Source organism: Somniosus microcephalus, unplaced genomic scaffold, assembly GCF_052327205.1.
Source record: "Somniosus microcephalus isolate GS21.2 unplaced genomic scaffold, FLI_Smic_1.0 unresolved_chr3, whole genome shotgun sequence".
Lineage (NCBI taxonomy): Eukaryota > Metazoa > Chordata > Chondrichthyes > Squaliformes > Somniosidae > Somniosus > Somniosus microcephalus.
The window spans coordinates 18,116,572-18,134,071 of record NW_028225181.1 but is presented as its reverse complement, the minus strand read 5'-3'; positions in this window follow the sequence as shown (position 1 = coordinate 18,134,071).

Here is a 17,500-nt window from a genome sequence, read left to right as displayed (position 1 = left end):
AATGTTTCTGCTGTCTTGTCATTTTAGACGGACCCACTGAGCGCACAACACAGTGGAACTCTCTGACAAACACTGCTTGTGCGTTAGCCCCAGTAAACAACTCAGCGGGGGTCACAGGCCCTGACCCGTTCAGAGGCACCTGTGTGACAAGACAACAAATGAAACTCGCTGGAATGTTTCTGCTGTCTTGTCATTTTAGACGGACCCACTGAGCGCACAACACAGTGGAACTCTCTGACAAAACACTGCTTGTGCATTAGCCCCAGTAAACAACTCAGTGGGGTCACAGGCCCTGACCGGTTCAGAGGCACCTGTGTGACAAGACAACAAATGAAACTTTAAAGACGCTGGCATGTACATCTTGTTTCTGCTGTCTTGGACGGGCCCACTGAGCGCACAACACAGGGGAACTTGGTGCAAACACTGCGTGTGCATAAGCCACAAAACACAAGCTCAGTGGGGTCACAGGCCCTGACCGGTTCAGAGGCACCTGTGTGACAGACAGCAAATGAAACTTAGACGCTGGAATTATTTATATGTTTCTGCTGTCTGTCTACGATTTCAGATTCACACTTAGAGTTCTTTGTCATTAAGTCATAAAAGCCACAAAACCACTTTAATATGACTTTCCAATACTCTTTGAAAGGTCTCTATATTGATAAAATGAGCCTTTTAGCAAAGTAACACTTTTCGGGCATTTTCAAAGTGCTCCCGCTGAGTGAATTTTGTTCTGAAAATCGTGTTCCCGAAAATCTCCGGGCACCCCGCCAACCCCCCCTGCCAGAAATGACAAGTGTCAAATCAGCGGGTCAAACGGCCACCTCTATCCGACCAGGAGCACCCAAATCCCCGCAAATGGCACTTTTTTTTTTCTTCATCGGGACTTCCGACGAGGTTAATGATTTCCCAAACTGCAACTCATTAACTATGTCCTGAGACACTTGCCAGAAATGACACATGTCAATTTGGCGGTAGCAAATCACTTTCCCAGGCCGGGAAGCAACACCCGAGGCCCGCAAAAGGCGGCCGAATATTTTCTCATCGGACTTCCGCGTTTTGGTTAATCATGTCTCGAAATCGTTAAATGCACATGTCAATTCGGCGGGAGCAATTCACTTTCCCAAGCCGGAAAGCATCACCGGAGGCCCGCTTGAAGGGCCCTAATATTTTCTCATCGGACTTCCGCGTTTTGGTTAATCATGTCTCGAAATCGTTAAATGCACATGTCAATTCGGCGGGAGCAACTCACTTTCCCAGGCCGGGAAGCAACACCCGAGGCCCGCAAAAGGCGGCCGAATATTTTCTCATCGGACTTCCATATTTTGGGGGTTGGATTCTCTCCCGCATTCCAGCCCCCTGGCCACGGGTCGCTCATTCACTTTCAGCCCGGGCCTTGCCAATTTGGTTAATCAGTTAGCCATGCACCAGACTCGGCCTCGCCTTTTTCATTTATGGTTAATGATGTGCCCAGGCTGGGACTTAGTCTCTCCAGCAGCCAAAACTTTTCACTGGTTAATGAGGTGCCCAGCCCGGCACTTAGTCTCTCTCCCCAGCAAGCTTACTTGGTCGGCCGACATTTGGATCCATTTTCGGGGCTCAATCGGGTCGAATACGGTCCCTTACGCAAGGGGAGCCGAAGCCCCGGCCTCTGCCAGGCGTCAGGCTGCCGTTTTTTAAGCCCGACCAAAAACCCGAAAATTGGTTAAAAATGGAAATAAATTTCCACCCAAAAAGGGTTAAAAGTCGGTTGGACGGCAGCCCTGGTCGGTCTCTGCAGACCTGGAGGCCCTAGACAGTAATCTGGAAAACAGACAAAGTCTCGAGAAACCACCTCCTACCATTCTCCAGGTACCCCGCCAATCCCCCCTGCCAGAAATGACAAGTGTCAAATCAGCGGGACGGATTTGACTTTTGTGACCGACCGCTGGAACTTTTTTCGGCTACAGGCAGTCAAATTTTTCTCCTTCCGGACTTCCAGTACAACTTTGAACGGCCATATCTCCGCACTCCCGCGTCGGAGCCAAGCCGTTTTTACACCGTTAGACGCGGCTTCCCGTGCCCGTTCGAATGCCGCCCTGCTCGGCGGAAAAGGAGAATTTTTTTATTTTTCGGCCGATTTCGGGAAAAAAAATTCCCGCTCTGAACTCGGATTTTTCGGCTTTAATCGTTTCGTATACGGTCCCTTACGCAAGGGAGCCGAAGCCCCGGCCTCTGCCGGGCGTCAGGCTGCCGTTTTTAAGCCCGACCAAAAACCCGAAAATTGGTTAAAAATGGAAATAAATTTCCACCCAAAAAGGGTTAAAAGTCGGTTGGACGGCAGCCCGGGTCGGTCTCTGCAGACCTGGAGGCCCTAGACAGTAATCTGGAAAACAGACAAAGTCTCGAAAAACCACCTCCTACCATTCTCCAGGTACCCCGCCAATCCCCCCTGCCAGAAATGACAAGTGTCAAATCAGCGGGACGGATTTGACTTTTGTGACCGACCGCTGGAACTTTTTTCGGCTACAGGCAGTCAAATTTTTCTCCTTCCGGACTTCCAGTACAACTTTGAACGGCCATATCTCCGCACTCCCGCGTCGGAGCCAAGCCGTTTTTACACCGTTAGACGCGGCTTCCCGTGCCCGTTCGAATGCCACCCTGCTCGGCGGAAAAGGAGACATTTTTTTTTTTCCGGCCGTTTTCGGGAAAAAATTTTCCCGCTCTGAACTCCGATTTTACGCCTTTAATCGATTCGGAGACGGTCGCTTACGCAAGGGAGGCGAAGCCCGGGCCTCTGCCGGGCGTCAGCCTGCCGTATGTAAGCCCGTCCGAAGCATGAGTTCCCACTTTTGGTTATCCAGTTGTCAATTTTAAAATTTCAGTTAATCAGTTGCCTGCTTGGTTAATCATTTGTCGCTCTGACATTTGGTTAACCAGTTGTCGATGTTCGAAATTCAGTTAATGAGTTGCCTCTTTGAAATTTCAGTTAATGAGTTGGCCCTTTGGTTACTCATTTGTCCCTGTGTCTTTTGGTTAACCAGTTGTCGATGTTCGAAATTCAGTTAATGAGTTGCCTCCTTGGTTACTCATTTGTCGCTCTGGCTTTTGGTTAACCAGTTGTCGATGTTCAAAATTACAGTTAATGAGTTGCCTCTTTGAAATTTCAGTTAATGAGTTGGCCCTTTGGTTACTCATTTGTCCCTGTGTCTTTTGGTTAACCAGTTGTCGATGTTCGAAATTCAGTAAATGAGTTGCCTCCTTGGTTAATCATTTGTCGCTCTGACTCTTGGTTAACCAGTTGTCGATGTTCAAAATTTCAGTTAATGAGCTGCTCTTATGTTCTATGATTTCCTACCTTGACAACTCATTAACCAGTGTTTCAAACAATGCACCAGGCCATTTGACGACCCCAACTCGGTTCCACAAGCGGGAAAGCAGCACCCCAAGGCCCGGTAAGGGGGCCGAATACATTCCCATCGTGAATTCCGTCCCAAATGTGAATGACAAGTTTTCAGTTAATCAGTTGCCTGCTTGGTTACTCATTTGTCGCTCTGACATTTGGTTAACCAGTTGTCGATGTTCAAATTTCAGTTAATGAGTAGCCTCTTTGAAATTTCAGTTAATGAGTTGGCCCTTTGGTTACTCATTTGTCCCTGTGTCTTTTGGTTACCCAGTTGTCGATGTTCGAAATTCAGTTAATGAGTTGCCTCCTTGGTTAATCATTTGTCGCTCTGACTCTTGGTTAACCAGTTGTCGATGTTCGAAATTCAGTTATTGAGTTGCCTCCTTGGTTAATCATTTGTCGCTCTGACATTTGGTTAGCCAGTTGTCGATGTTCGAAATTCAGTTAATGAGTTGCCTCCTTGGTTAATCATTTGTCGCTCTGACATTTGGTTAGCCAGTTGTCGATGTTCGAAATTCAGTTAATGAGTTGCCTCCTTGGTTAATCATTTGTCGCTCTGGCTTTTGGTTAACCAGTTGTCGATGTTCAAAATTTCAGTTAATGAGTTGCCTCTTTGAAATTTCAGTTAATGAGTTGGCCCTTTGGTTACTCATTTGTCCCTGTGTCTTTTGGTTAACCAGTTGTCGATGTTCGAAATTCAGTTAATGAGTTGCCTCCTTGGTTAATCATTTGTCGCTCTGGCTTTTGGTTAACCAGTTGTCGATGTTCAAAATTTCAGTTAATGAGCTGCTCTTATGTTCTATGATTTCCGACCTTGACAACTCATTAACCAGTGTTTCAAACAATGCACCAGGCCATTTGACGACCCCAACTCGGTTCCACAAGCGGGAAAGCAGCACCCCAAGGCCCGGTAAGGGGGCCGAATACATTCCCATCGTGAATTCCGTCCCAAATGTGAATGACAAGTTTTCAGTTAATCAGTTGCCTGCTTGGTTAATCATTTGTCGCTCTGACATTTGGTTACCCAGTTGTCGATGTTCAAATTTCAGTTAATGAGTAGCCTCTTTGAAATTTCAGTTAATGAGTTGGCCCTTTGGTTACTCATTTGTCCCTGTGTCTTTTGGTTACCCAGTTGTCGATGTTCGAAATTCAGTTAATGAGTTGCCTCCTTGGTTAATCATTTGTCGCTCTGACTCTTGGTTAACCAGTTGTCGATGTTCGAAATTCAGTTAATGAGTTGCCTCCTTGGTTAATCATTTGTCGCTCTGACATTTGGTTAGCCAGTTGTCGATGTTCGAAATTCAGTTAATGAGTTGCCTCCTTGGTTAATCATTTGTCGCTCTGGCTTTTGGTTAACCAGTTGTCGATGTTCAAAATTTCAGTTACTGAGTTGCCTCTTTGAAATTTCAGTTAATGAGTTGGCCCTTTGGTTACTCATTTGTCCCTGTGTCTTTTGGTTAACCAGTTGTCGATGTTCGAAATTCAGTTAATGAGTTGCCTCCTTGGTTAATCATTTGTCGCTCTGGCTTTTGGTTAACCAGTTGTCGATGTTCAAAATTTCAGTTAATGAGTTGCCTCTTTGAAATTTCAGTTAATGAGTTGGCCCTTTGGTTACTCATTTGTCCCTGTGTCTTTTGGTTAACCAGTTGTCGATGTTCGAAATTCAGTTAATGAGTTGCCTCCTTGGTTAATCATTTGTCGCTCTGACTCTTGGTTAACCAGTTGTCGATGTTCGAAATTCAGTTAATGAGTTGCCTCCTTGGTTAATCATTTGTCGCTCTGACATTTGGTTAGCCAGTTGTCGATGTTCGAAATTCAGTTAATGAGTTGCCTCCTTGGTTACTCATTTGTCGCTCTGGCTTTTGGTTAACCAGTTGTCGATGTTCAAAATTTCAGTTAATGAGTTGCCTCTTTGAAATTTCAGTTAATGAGTTGGCCCTTTGGTTACTCATTTGTCCCTGTGTCTTTTGGTTACCCAGTTGTCGATGTTCGAAATTCAGTTAATGAGTTGCCTCCTTGGTTAATCATTTGTCGCTCTGGCTTTTGGTTAACCAGTTGTCGATGTTCAAAATTTCAGTTAATGAGCTGCTCTTATGTTCTATGATTTCCTACCTTGACAACTCATTAACCAGTGTTTCAAACAATGCACCAGGCCATTTGACGACCCCAACTCGGTTCCACAAGCGGGAAAGCAGCACCCCAAGGCCCGGTAAGGGGGCCGAATACATTCCCATCGTGAATTCCGTCCCAAATGTGAATGACAAGTTTTCAGTTAATCAGTTGCCTGCTTGGTTAATCATTTGTCGCTCTGACATTTGGTTACCCAGTTGTCGATGTTCAAATTTCAGTTAATGAGTAGCCTCTTTGAAATTTCAGTTAATGAGTTGGCCCTTTGGTTACTCATTTGTCCCTGTGTCTTTTGGTTACCCAGTTGTCGATGTTCGAAATTCAGTTAATGAGTTGCCTCCTTGGTTAATCATTTGTCGCTCTGGCTTTTGGTTAACCAGTTGTCGATGTTCAAAATTTCAGTTAATGAGCTGCTCTTATGTTCTATGATTTCCGACCTTGACAACTCATTAACCAGTGTTTCAAACAATGCACCAGGCCATTTGACGACCCCAACTCGGTTCCACAAGCGGGAAAGCAGCACCCCAAGGCCCGGTAAGGGGGCCGAATACATTCCCATCGTGAATTCCGTCCCAAATGTGAATGACAAGTTTTCAGTTAATCAGTTGCCTGCTTGGTTACTCATTTGTCGCTCTGACATTTGGTTAACCAGTTGTCGATGTTCAAAATTTCAGTTAATGAGTTGCCTCTTTGAAATTTCAGTTAATGAGTTGGCCCTTTGGTTACTCATTTGTCCCTGTGTCTTTTGGTTACCCAGTTGTCGATGTTCGAAATTCAGTTAATGAGTTGCCTCCTTGGTTAATCATTTGTCGCTCTGACTCTTGGTTAACCAGTTGTCGATGTTCGAAATTCAGTTTATGAGTTGCCTCCTTGGTTAATCATTTGTCGCTCTGGCTTTTGGTTAACCAGTTGTCGATGTTCGAAATTCAGTTAATGAGTTGCCTCCTTGGTTAATCATTTGTCGCCCTGACTCTTGGTTAACCAGTTGTCGATGTTCGAAATTCAGTTACTGAGTTGCCTCCTTGGTTAATCATTTGTCGCTCTGACATTTGGTTTACCAGTTGTCGATGTTCGAAATTCAGTTAATGAGTTGCTTCCTTGGTTAATCATTTGTCGCTCTGGCTTTTGGTTAACCAGTTGTCGATGTTCGAAATTCAGTTACTGAGTTGCCTCCTTGGTTAATCATTTGTCGCTCTGACATTTGGTTACCCAGTTGTCGATGTTCGAAATTCAGTTAATGAGTTGCCTCCTTGGTTAATCATTTGTCGCTCTGGCTTTTGGTTAACCAGTTGTCGATGTTCAAAATTACAGTTAATGAGTTGCCTCTTTGAAATTTCAGTTAATGAGTTGGCCCTTTGGTTACTCATTTGTCCCTGTGTCTTTTGGTTAACCAGTTGTCGATGTTCGAAATTCAGTTAATGAGTTGCCTCCTTGGTTAATCATTTGTCGCTCTGGCTTTTGGTTAACCAGTTGTCGATGTTCAAAATTTCAGTTAATGAGCTGCTCTTATGTTCTATGATTTCCGACCTTGACAACTCATTAACCAGTGTTTCAAACAATGCACCAGGCCATTTGACGACCCCAACTCGGTTCCACAAGCGGGAAAGCAGCACCCCAAGGCCCGGTAAGGGGGCCGAATACATTCCCATCGTGAATTCCGTCCCAAATGTGAATGACAAGTTTTCAGTTAATCAGTTGCCTGCTTGGTTACTCATTTGTCGCTCTGACATTTGGTTAACCAGTTGTCGATGTTCAAAATTTCAGTTAATGAGTTGCCTCTTTGAAATTTCAGTTAATGAGTTGGCCCTTTGGTTACTCATTTGTCCCTGTGTCTTTTGGTTACCCAGTTGTCGATGTTCGAAATTCAGTTAATGAGTTGCCTCCTTGGTTAATCATTTGTCGCCCTGACTCTTGGTTACCCAGTTGTCGATGTTCGAAATTCAGTTAATGAGTTGCCTCCTTGGTTATTCATTTGTCGCTCTGACATTTGGTTAACCAGTTGTCGATGTTCGAAATTCAGTTAATGAGTTGCCTCCTTGGTTAATCATTTGTCGCTCTGGCTTTTGGTTAACCAGTTGTCGATGTTCAAAATTTCAGTTATTGAGTTGCCTCTTTGAAATTTCAGTTAATGAGTTGGCCCTTTGGTGACTCATTTGTCCCTGTGTCTTTTGGTTAACCAGTTGTCGATGTTCGAAATTCAGTTAATGAGTTGCCTCCTTGGTTTATCATTTGTCGCTCTGGCTTTTGGTTAACCAGTTGTCGATGTTCAAAATTTCAGTTAATGAGTTGCCTCTTTGAAATTTCAGTTAATGAGTTGGCCCTTTGGTTACTCATTTGTCCCTGTGTCTTTTGGTTAACCAGTTGTCGATGTTCGAAATTCAGTTAATGAGTTGCCTCCTTGGTTAATCATTTGTCGCTCTGGCTTTTGGTTAACCAGTTGTCGATGTTCAAAATTTCAGTTAATGAGCTGCTCTTATGTTCTATGATTTCCTACCTTGACAACTCATTAACCAGTGTTTCAAACAATGCACCAGGCCATTTGACGACCCCAACTCGGTTCCACAAGCGGGAAAGCAGCACCCCAAGGCCCGGTAAGGGGGCCGAATACATTCCCATCGTGAATTCCGTCCCAAATGTGAAAGACAAGTTTTCAGTTAATCAGTTGCCTGCTTGGTTACTCATTTGTCGCTCTGACATTTGGTTAACCAGTTGTCGATGTTCAAATTTCAGTTAATGAGTAGCCTCTTTGAAATTTCAGTTAATGAGTTGGCCCTTTGGTTACTCATTTGTCCCTGTGTCTTTTGGTTACCCAGTTGTCGATGTTCGAAATTCAGTTTATGAGTTGCCTCCTTGGTTAATCATTTGTCGCTCTGGCTTTTGGTTAACCAGTTGTCGATGTTCAAAATTTCAGTTAATGAGTTGCCTCTTTGAAATTTCAGTTAATGAGTTGGCCCTTTGGTTACTCATTTGTCCCTGTGTCTTTTGGTTAACCAGTTGTCGATGTTCGAAATTCAGTTAATGAGTTGCCTCCTTGGTTAATCATTTGTCGCTCTGGCTTTTGGTTAACCAGTTGTCGATGTTCAAAATTTCAGTTAATGAGCTGCTCTTATGTTCTATGATTTCCTACCTTGACAACTCATTAACCAGTGTTTCAAACAATGCACCAGGCCATTTGACGACCCCAACTCGGTTCCACAAGCGGGAAAGCAGCACCCCAAGGCCCGGTAAGGGGGCCGAATACATTCCCATCGTGAATTCCGTCCCAAATGTGAAAGACAAGTTTTCAGTTAATCAGTTGCCTGCTTGGTTACTCATTTGTCGCTCTGACATTTGGTTAACCAGTTGTCGATGTTCAAATTTCAGTTAATGAGTAGCCTCTTTGAAATTTCAGTTAATGAGTTGGCCCTTTGGTTACTCATTTGTCCCTGTGTCTTTTGGTTACCCAGTTGTCGATGTTCGAAATTCAGTTTATGAGTTGCCTCCTTGGTTAATCATTTGTCGCTCTGGCTTTTGGTTAACCAGTTGTCGATGTTCAAAATTTCAGTTAATGAGTTGCCTCTTTGAAATTTCAGTTAATGAGTTGGCCCTTTGGTTACTCATTTGTCCCTGTGTCTTTTGGTTAACCAGTTGTCGATGTTCGAAATTCAGTTAATGAGTTGCCTCCTTGGTTAATCATTTGTCGCTCTGGCTTTTGGTTAACCAGTTGTCGATGTTCAAAATTTCAGTTAATGAGTTGCCTCTTTGAAATTTCAGTTAATGAGTTGGCCCTTTGGTTACTCATTTGTCCCTGTGTCTTTTGGTTAACCAGTTGTCGATGTTCGAAATTCAGTTAATGAGTTGCCTCCTTGGTTAATCATTTGTCGCTCTGACATTTGGTTAACCAGTTGTCGATGTTCGAAATTCAGTTAATGAGTTGCCTCCTTGGTTAATCATTTGTCGCTCTGGCTTTTGGTTAACCAGTTGTCGATGTTCAAAATTTCAGTTAATGAGCTGCTCTTATGTTCTATGATTTCCGACCTTGACAACTCATTAACCAGTGTTTCAAACAATGCACCAGGCCATTTGACGACCCCAACTCGGTTCCACAAGCGGGAAAGCAGCACCCCAAGGCCCGGTAAGGGGGCCGAATACATTCCCATCGTGAATTCCGTCCCAAATGTGAATGACAAGTTTTCAGTTAATCAGTTGCCTCCTTGGTTAATCATTTGTCGCTCTGACATTTGGTTATCCAGTTGTCGATGTTCAAAATTTCAGTTAATGAGTTGCCTCTTTGAAATTTCAGTTAATGAGTTGGCCCTTTGGTTACTCATTTGTCCCTGTGTCTTTTGGTTACCCAGTTGTCGATGTTCGAAATTCAGTTAATGAGTTGCCTCCTTGGTTAATCATTTGTCGCCCTGACTCTTGGTTAACCAGTTGTCGATGTTCGAAATTCAGTTATTGAGTTGCCTCCTTGGTTAATCATTTGTCGCTCTGACATTTGGTTAACCAGTTGTCGATGTTCGAAATTCAGTTAATGAGTTGCCTCCTTGGTTAATCATTTGTCGCTCTGGCTTTTGGTTAACCAGTTGTCGATGTTCAAAATTTCAGTTAATGAGTTGCCTCTTTGAAATTTCAGTTAATGAGTTGGCCCTTTGGTTACTCATTTGTCCCTGTGTCTTTTGGTTAACCAGTTGTCGATGTTCGAAATTCAGTTAATGAGTTGCCTCCTTGGTTAATCATTTGTCGCTCTGACTCTTGGTTAACCAGTTGTCGATGTTCGAAATTCAGTTAATGAGTTGCCTCCTTGGTTAATCATTTGTCGCTCTGACTTTTGGTTAACCAGTTGTCGATGTTCGAAATTCAGTTAATGAGTTGCCTCCTTGGTTAATCATTTGTCGCTCTGGCTTTTGGTTAACCAGTTGTCGATGTTCAAAATTTCAGTTAATGAGTTGCCTCTTTGAAATTTCAGTTAATGAGTTGGCCCTTTGGTTACTCATTTGTCCCTGTGTCTTTTGGTTAACCAGTTGTCGATGTTCGAAATTCAGTTAATGAGTTGCCTCCTTGGTTAATCATTTGTCGCTCTGACATTTGGTTAACCAGTTGTCGATGTTCGAAATTCAGTTAATGAGTTGCCTCCTTGGTTAATCATTTGTCGCTCTGGCTTTTGGTTAACCAGTTGTCGATGTTCAAAATTTCAGTTAATGAGTTGCCTCTTTGAAATTTCAGTTAATGAGTTGGCCCTTTGGTTACTCATTTGTCCCTGTGTCTTTTGGTTAACCAGTTGTCGATGTTCGAAATTCAGTTACTGAGTTGCCTCCTTGGTTAATCATTTGTCGCTCTGGCTTTTGGTTAACCAGTTGTCGATGTTCAAAATTTCAGTTAATGAGCTGCTCTTATGTTCTATGATTTCCGACCTTGACAACTCATTAACCAGTGTTTCAAACAATGCACCAGGCCATTTGACGACCCCAACTCGGTTCCACAAGCGGGAAAGCAGCACCCCAAGGCCCGGTAAGGGGGCCGAATACATTCCCATCGTGAATTCCGTCCCAAATGTGAATGACAAGTTTTCAGTTAATCAGTTGCCTGCTTGGTTACTCATTTGTCGCTCTGACATTTGGTTATCCAGTTGTCGATGTTCAAAATTTCAGTTAATGAGTTGCCTCTTTGAAATTTCAGTTAATGAGTTGGCCCTTTGGTTACTCATTTGTCCCTGTGTCTTTTGGTTACCCAGTTGTCGATGTTCGAATTTCAGTTAATGAGTTGCCTCCTTGGTTAATCATTTGTCGCCCTGACTCTTGGTTAACCAGTTGTCGATGTTCGAAATTCAGTTAATGAGTTGCCTCCTTGGTTAATCATTTGTCGCCCTGACTCTTGGTTAACCAGTTGTCGATGTTCGAAATTCAGTTATTGAGTTGCCTCCTTGGTTACTCATTTGTCGCTCTGACATTTGGTTAACCAGTTGTCGATGTTCGAAATTCAGTTAATGAGTTGCCTCCTTGGTTAATCATTTGTCGCTCTGGCTTTTGGTTAACCAGTTGTCGATGTTCAAAATTTCAGTTAGTGAGTTGCCTCTTTGAAATTTCAGTTAATGAGTTGGCCCTTTGGTTACTCATTTGTCCCTGTGTCTTTTGGTTAACCAGTTGTCGATGTTCGAAATTCAGTTAATGAGTTGCCTCCTTGGTTAATCATTTGTCGCTCTGACTCTTGGTTAACCAGTTGTCGATGTTCGAAATTCAGTTAATGAGTTGCCTCCTTGGTTAATCATTTGTCGCTCTGGCTTTTGGTTAACCAGTTGTCGATGTTCAAAATTTCAGTTAATGAGCTGCTCTTATGTTCTATGATTTCCTACCTTGACAACTCATTAACCAGTGTATCAAACAATGCACCAGGCCATTTGACGACCCCAACTCGGTTCCACAAGCGGGAAAGCAGCACCCCAAGGCCCGGTAAGGGGGCCGAATACATTCCCATCCGGAATTCCGTCCCAAATGTGAATGACAAGTTTTCAGTTAATCAGTTGCCTGCTTGGTTACTCATTTGTCGCTCTGACATTTGGTTAACCAGTTGTCGATGTTCAAATTTCAGTTAATGAGTAGCCTCTTTGAAATTTCAGTTAATGAGTTGGCCCTTTGGTTACTCATTTGTCCCTGTGTCTTTTGGTTACCCAGTTGTCGATGTTCGAAATTCAGTTAATGAGTTGCCTCCTTGGTTAATCATTTGTCGCTCTGACTCTTGGTTAACCAGTTGTCGATGTTCGAAATTCAGTTAATGAGTTGCCTCCTTGGTTTATCATTTGTCGCTCTGACATTTGGTTAACCAGTTGTCGATGTTCGAAATTCAGTTAATGAGTTGCCTCCTTGGTTAATCATTTGTCGCTCTGGCTTTTGGTTAACCAGTTGTCGATGTTCAAAATTTCAGTTAATGAGTTGCCTCTTTGAAATTTCAGTTACTGAGTTGGCCCTTTGGTTACTCATTTGTCCCTGTGTCTTTTGGTTAACCAGTTGTCGATGTTCGAAATTCAGTTAATGAGTTGCCTCCTTGGTTAATCATTTGTCGCTCTGACTCTTGGTTATCCAGTTGTCGATGTTCAAAATTTCAGTTAATGAGTTGCCTCCTTGGTTAATCATTTGTCGCTCTGACTCTTGGTTAACCAGTTGTCGATGTTCGAAATTCAGTTAATGAGTTGCCTCCTTGGTTAATCATTTGTCGCTCTGGCTTTTGGTTAACCAGTTGTCGATGTTCAAAATTTCAGTTAATGAGCTGCTCTTATGTTCTATGATTTCCGACCTTGACAACTCATTAACCAGTGTATCAAACAATGCACCAGGCCATTTGACGACCCCAACTCGGTTCCACAAGCGGGAAAGCAGCACCCCAAGGCCCGGTAAGGGGGCCGAATACATTCCCATCCGGAATTCCGTCCCAAATGTGAATGACAAGTTTTCAGTTAATCAGTTGCCTGCTTGGTTACTCATTTGTCGCTCTGACATTTGGTTAACCAGTTGTCGATGTTCAAATTTCAGTTAATGAGTTGCCTCTTTGAAATTTCAGTTAATGAGTTGGCCCTTTGGTTACTCATTTGTCCCTGTGTCTTTTGGTTACCCAGTTGTCGATGTTCGAAATTCAGTTAATGAGTTGCCTCCTTGGTTAATCATTTGTCGCTCTGGCTTTTGGTTAACCAGTTGTCGATGTTCAAAATTTCAGTTAATGAGTTGCCTCTTTGAAATTTCAGTTAATGAGTTGGCCCTTTGGTTACTCATTTGTCCCTGTGTCTTTTGGTTAACCAGTTGTCGATGTTCGAAATTCAGTTAATGAGTTGCCTCCTTGGTTAATCATTTGTCGCTCTGGCTTTTGGTTAACCAGTTGTCGATGTTCAAAATTTCAGTTAATGAGTTGCCTCTTTGAAATTTCAGTTAATGAGTTGGCCCTTTGGTTACTCATTTGTCCCTGTGTCTTTTGGTTAACCAGTTGTCGATGTTCGAAATTCAGTTAATGAGTTGCCTCCTTGGTTAATCATTTGTCGCCCTGACTCTTGGTTACCCAGTTGTCGATGTTCGAAATTCAGTTAATGAGTTGCCTCCTTGGTTAATCATTTGTCGCTCTGACATTTGGTTAACCAGTTGTCGATGTTCGAAATTCAGTTAATGAGTTGCCTCCTTGGTTAATCATTTGTCGCTCTGGCTTTTGGTTAACCAGTTGTCGATGTTCGAAATTTCAGTTAATGAGCTGCTCTTATGTTCTATGATTTCCGACCTTGACAACTCATTAACCAGTGTTTCAAACAATGCACCAGGCCATTTGACGACCCCAACTCGGTTCCACAAGCGGGAAAGCAGCACCCCCAAGCCCCGGTAAGGCGGCCGAATACATTCCCATCCTGAATTCCGTCCCAAATGTGAATGACAAGTTTTCAGTTAATCATTTGCCACCTTGGTTCATCATTTGCCACTCTGACTTTTGGTTTCCCAGTTGTCAGTTTTCACATTTCAGTTACTGAGTTGACTTTGTCTTTCTCACTCTGTGTATCTCTATCTTCTCTCTGTCTCTCTCAGTGTATGCGAGTGTCTGTGTGTGTTCCACTGCCGCCCGGCCAACCGGGTCCAAAGGCCCGCCACGTTACACACGAAAAACCCCGGTCTCGCTTCGGAGCGACGGGCACCCGGCTTCTCGGTGTCGGACCGACTCCGTTCAGAAACCGCTGGATGCCCCTTGCCCCTGGCTTGCTCTGGCAGCCGGCGCGTGCAGGCCGCCCCCTGCCCCGCCGTCTCAGTGGTCGGAAAGCGGTCTCCAGCCAACGGCTGTACCTCGGCCGCGGAAAGAGGCAGCTACACAAGCGAGGCACTGCTCTGTGCGGCCCCGCCACCCCGTTCAGCTGCCGTTGTCCCCGACCGGATCGGACTTTCCTTCCCGAAGTTATCCCCGATAAGCTGCCGCTGACCGACGGCCCGTCAGCCGCTGCGGGACGGCGACACTTTCCCGAACTTGCCGGGGTCCAGGCCGATAATATAGTGTGCGCCAGCGCCGGGGCTTTCCAACGAGCCATCCCCGAACGAAATCGGACACGGGAGTCGGGAGCGACAGGCGTTCGACTGGTGCCGGGCAACCGGGTCCAAACGCCCGCCTTGTTAAACACACGTATACCCCAGGCTCGATTCGGAGCGACGGGCACCCGGCTTCCCGGTGTCGGACCGACTCCGTTCAGATACCGTTGGATGCCCCTTGCCCCTGGCTTGCTCTGGCAGCCGGCGCGTGCAGGCCGCCCCCCGCCCCGCCGTCTCAGTGGTCGGAAAGTGGTCTCCAGCCAACGGCTGTACCTCGGCCGGGGAAAGGGGCAGCTACACAAGCCAGGCACTGGTCTGTGCGGGCCCGCCACCCCGTTCGGCTGCCGTTGATCCGGACCGGATCGGACTTTCCCTCCCGAAGTTATGCCCGATAAGCTGCCGCTCACCGGCGGCCCGTCAGCCGCTGCGGGATGGCGACACTTTGCCGAACTTGCCGGGGTCCAGGCCGATAATATAGTGTGCGCCAGCGCCGGGGCTTTCCAACGAGCCCTCCCTGACCGAAATCGGACACGGGAGTCCAGAGCGATAGGCGTTCGACTGCCGGCCGGCCAAACACAGGCAATCCCCCGCCGTTGCGGACCCGCTCCAGGACAACCGGGTCCAAACGCCCGCCTCGTTACACGCACGAAAACACCGGGCTCGATTCGGAGCGACGGGCACCCGGCTTCCCGGTGTCGGACCGACTCCGTTCCGGTACCCTTGGATGCCCCTTGCCCCTGGCTTGCTAGGACAGCCGGCGCGTCAAGGTGGGCCCCCGCGGCTCCGGCTCAGCAGTCGGAAAGCGGTCTCCAGCCAACGGCTGTACCTCGGCCGGGGAAAGGGGCAGCTACACAAGCCCGCTACTGGTCTGTGCGGCCCCGCCACCCCGTTCAGTGGCAGTTGACCCCGACCGGATCGGACTTTACTTCCCGAAGTTATCCCCGATAAGCTGCCGCTGACCGACGGGGCGGCAGCCGGTACGGGTCGCCGACACTTTCCCGAACTTGCCGGGATCCAGTCCGATAATATAGTGTGCGCCAGCGCCGGGGCTTTCCAATGAGCCCTCCCTGACCGAAATCGGACACGGGAGTCCGGAGCCAAAGGCGTTCGACTGCCGGCCGGCCAAACTCAGGCAACCTCCCGCCGTTGCGGACCCGCTCCCGGACAACCGGGTCCAAACGCCCGCCCTGTTACACGCACGAAAACACCGGGCTCGATTCGGAGCGACGGGCACACGGCTTCCCGGTGTCGGACCGACTCCGTTCCGGTACCACTGGATGCCCCTTGCCCCTGGCTTGCTAGGACAGCCGGCGCGTCAAGGTGGGCCCCCGCGGCTCCGGCTCAGCAGTCGGAAAGCGGTCTCCAGCCAACGGCTGTACCTCGGCCGGGGAAAGGGGCAGCTACACAAGCCCGCTACTGGTCTGTGCGGCCCCGCCACCCCGTTCAGTGGCAGTTGACCCCGACCGGATCGGACTTTCCTTCCCGAAGTTATCCCCGATAAGCTGCCGCTGACCGACGGGGCGGCAGCCGCTACGGGACTGCGACACTTTCCCGAACTTGCCGGGGTCCAGGCCGATAATATAGTGTGCGCCAGCGCCGGGGCTTTCCAACGAGCCCTCCCTGACCGAAATCGGACACGGGAGTCCGGAGCCAAAGGCGTTCGACTGCCGGCCGGCCAAACTCAGGCAACCTCCCGCCGTTGCGGACCCGCTCCCGGACAACCGGGTCCAAACGCCCGCCCTGTTACACGCACGAAAACACCGGGCTCGATTCGGAGCGACGGGCACCCGGCTTCCCGGTGTCGGACCGACTCCGTTCCGGTACCACTGGATGCCCCTTGCCCCTGGCTTGCTAGTACAGCCGGCGCGTCAAGGTGGGCCCCCGCGGCTCCGGCTCAGCAGTCGGAAAGCGGTCTCCAGCCAACGGCCGTACCTCGGCCGGGCCAAGCGGCAGCTGCACAAGCCCGCTACTGGTCTGTGCGGCCCCCCCACCCCGTTCAGTCGCAGTTCACCCCAACCGGATCGGACTTTCCGTCCCGAAGTTATCCCCGATAAGCTGCCGCTGACCGACGGGGCGGCAGCCGCTACGGGACTGCGACACTTTCCCGAACTTGCCGGGGTCCAGGCCGATAATATAGTGTGCGCCAGCGCCGGGGCTTTCCAACGAGCCCTCCCTGACCGAAATCGGACACGGGAGTCCGGAGCCAAAGGCGTTCGACTGCCGGCCGGCCAAACACAGGCAACCTCCCGCCGTTGCGGACCCGCTCCCGGACAACCGGGTCCAAACGCCCGCCCTGTTACACGCACGAAAACACCGGGCTCGATTCGGAGCGACGGGCACCCGGCTTCCCGGTGTCGGACCGACTCCGTTCCGGTACCACTGGATGCCCCTTGCCCCTGGCTTGCTAGTACAGCCGGCGCGTCAAGGTGGGCCCCCGCGGCTCCGGCTCAGCAGTCGGAAAGCGGTCTCCAGCCAACGGCCGTACCTCGGCCGGGCCAAGCGGCAGCTACACAAGCCCGCTACTGGTCTGTGCGGCCCCCCCACCCCGTTCAGTCGCAGTTCACCCCAACCGGATCGGACTTTCCGTCCCGAAGTTATCCCCGATAAGCTGCCGCTGACCGACGGGGCGGCCGCCGGAACGGGACTGCGACACTTTCCCGAACTTGCCGGGGCCCAGGCCGATAATATAGTGTGCGCCAGCGTCGGGGCTTTCCAACCAGCCCTCCCTGACCGAAATCGGACACGGGAGTCCGGAGCCAAAGGCGTTCGACTGCCGGCCGGCCAAACCCAGGCAATCTCCCGCCGTTGGGGACCCGCTCCCGGACAACCGGGTCCAAACGCCCGCCCAGTTACACGCACGAAAACACCGGGCTCGATTCGGAGCGACGGGCACCCGACTTCCCGGTGTCGGACCGACTCCCTTCTGGTACCTATGGATGCCCCTTGCCCCTGGCTTGCTCGGACAGCC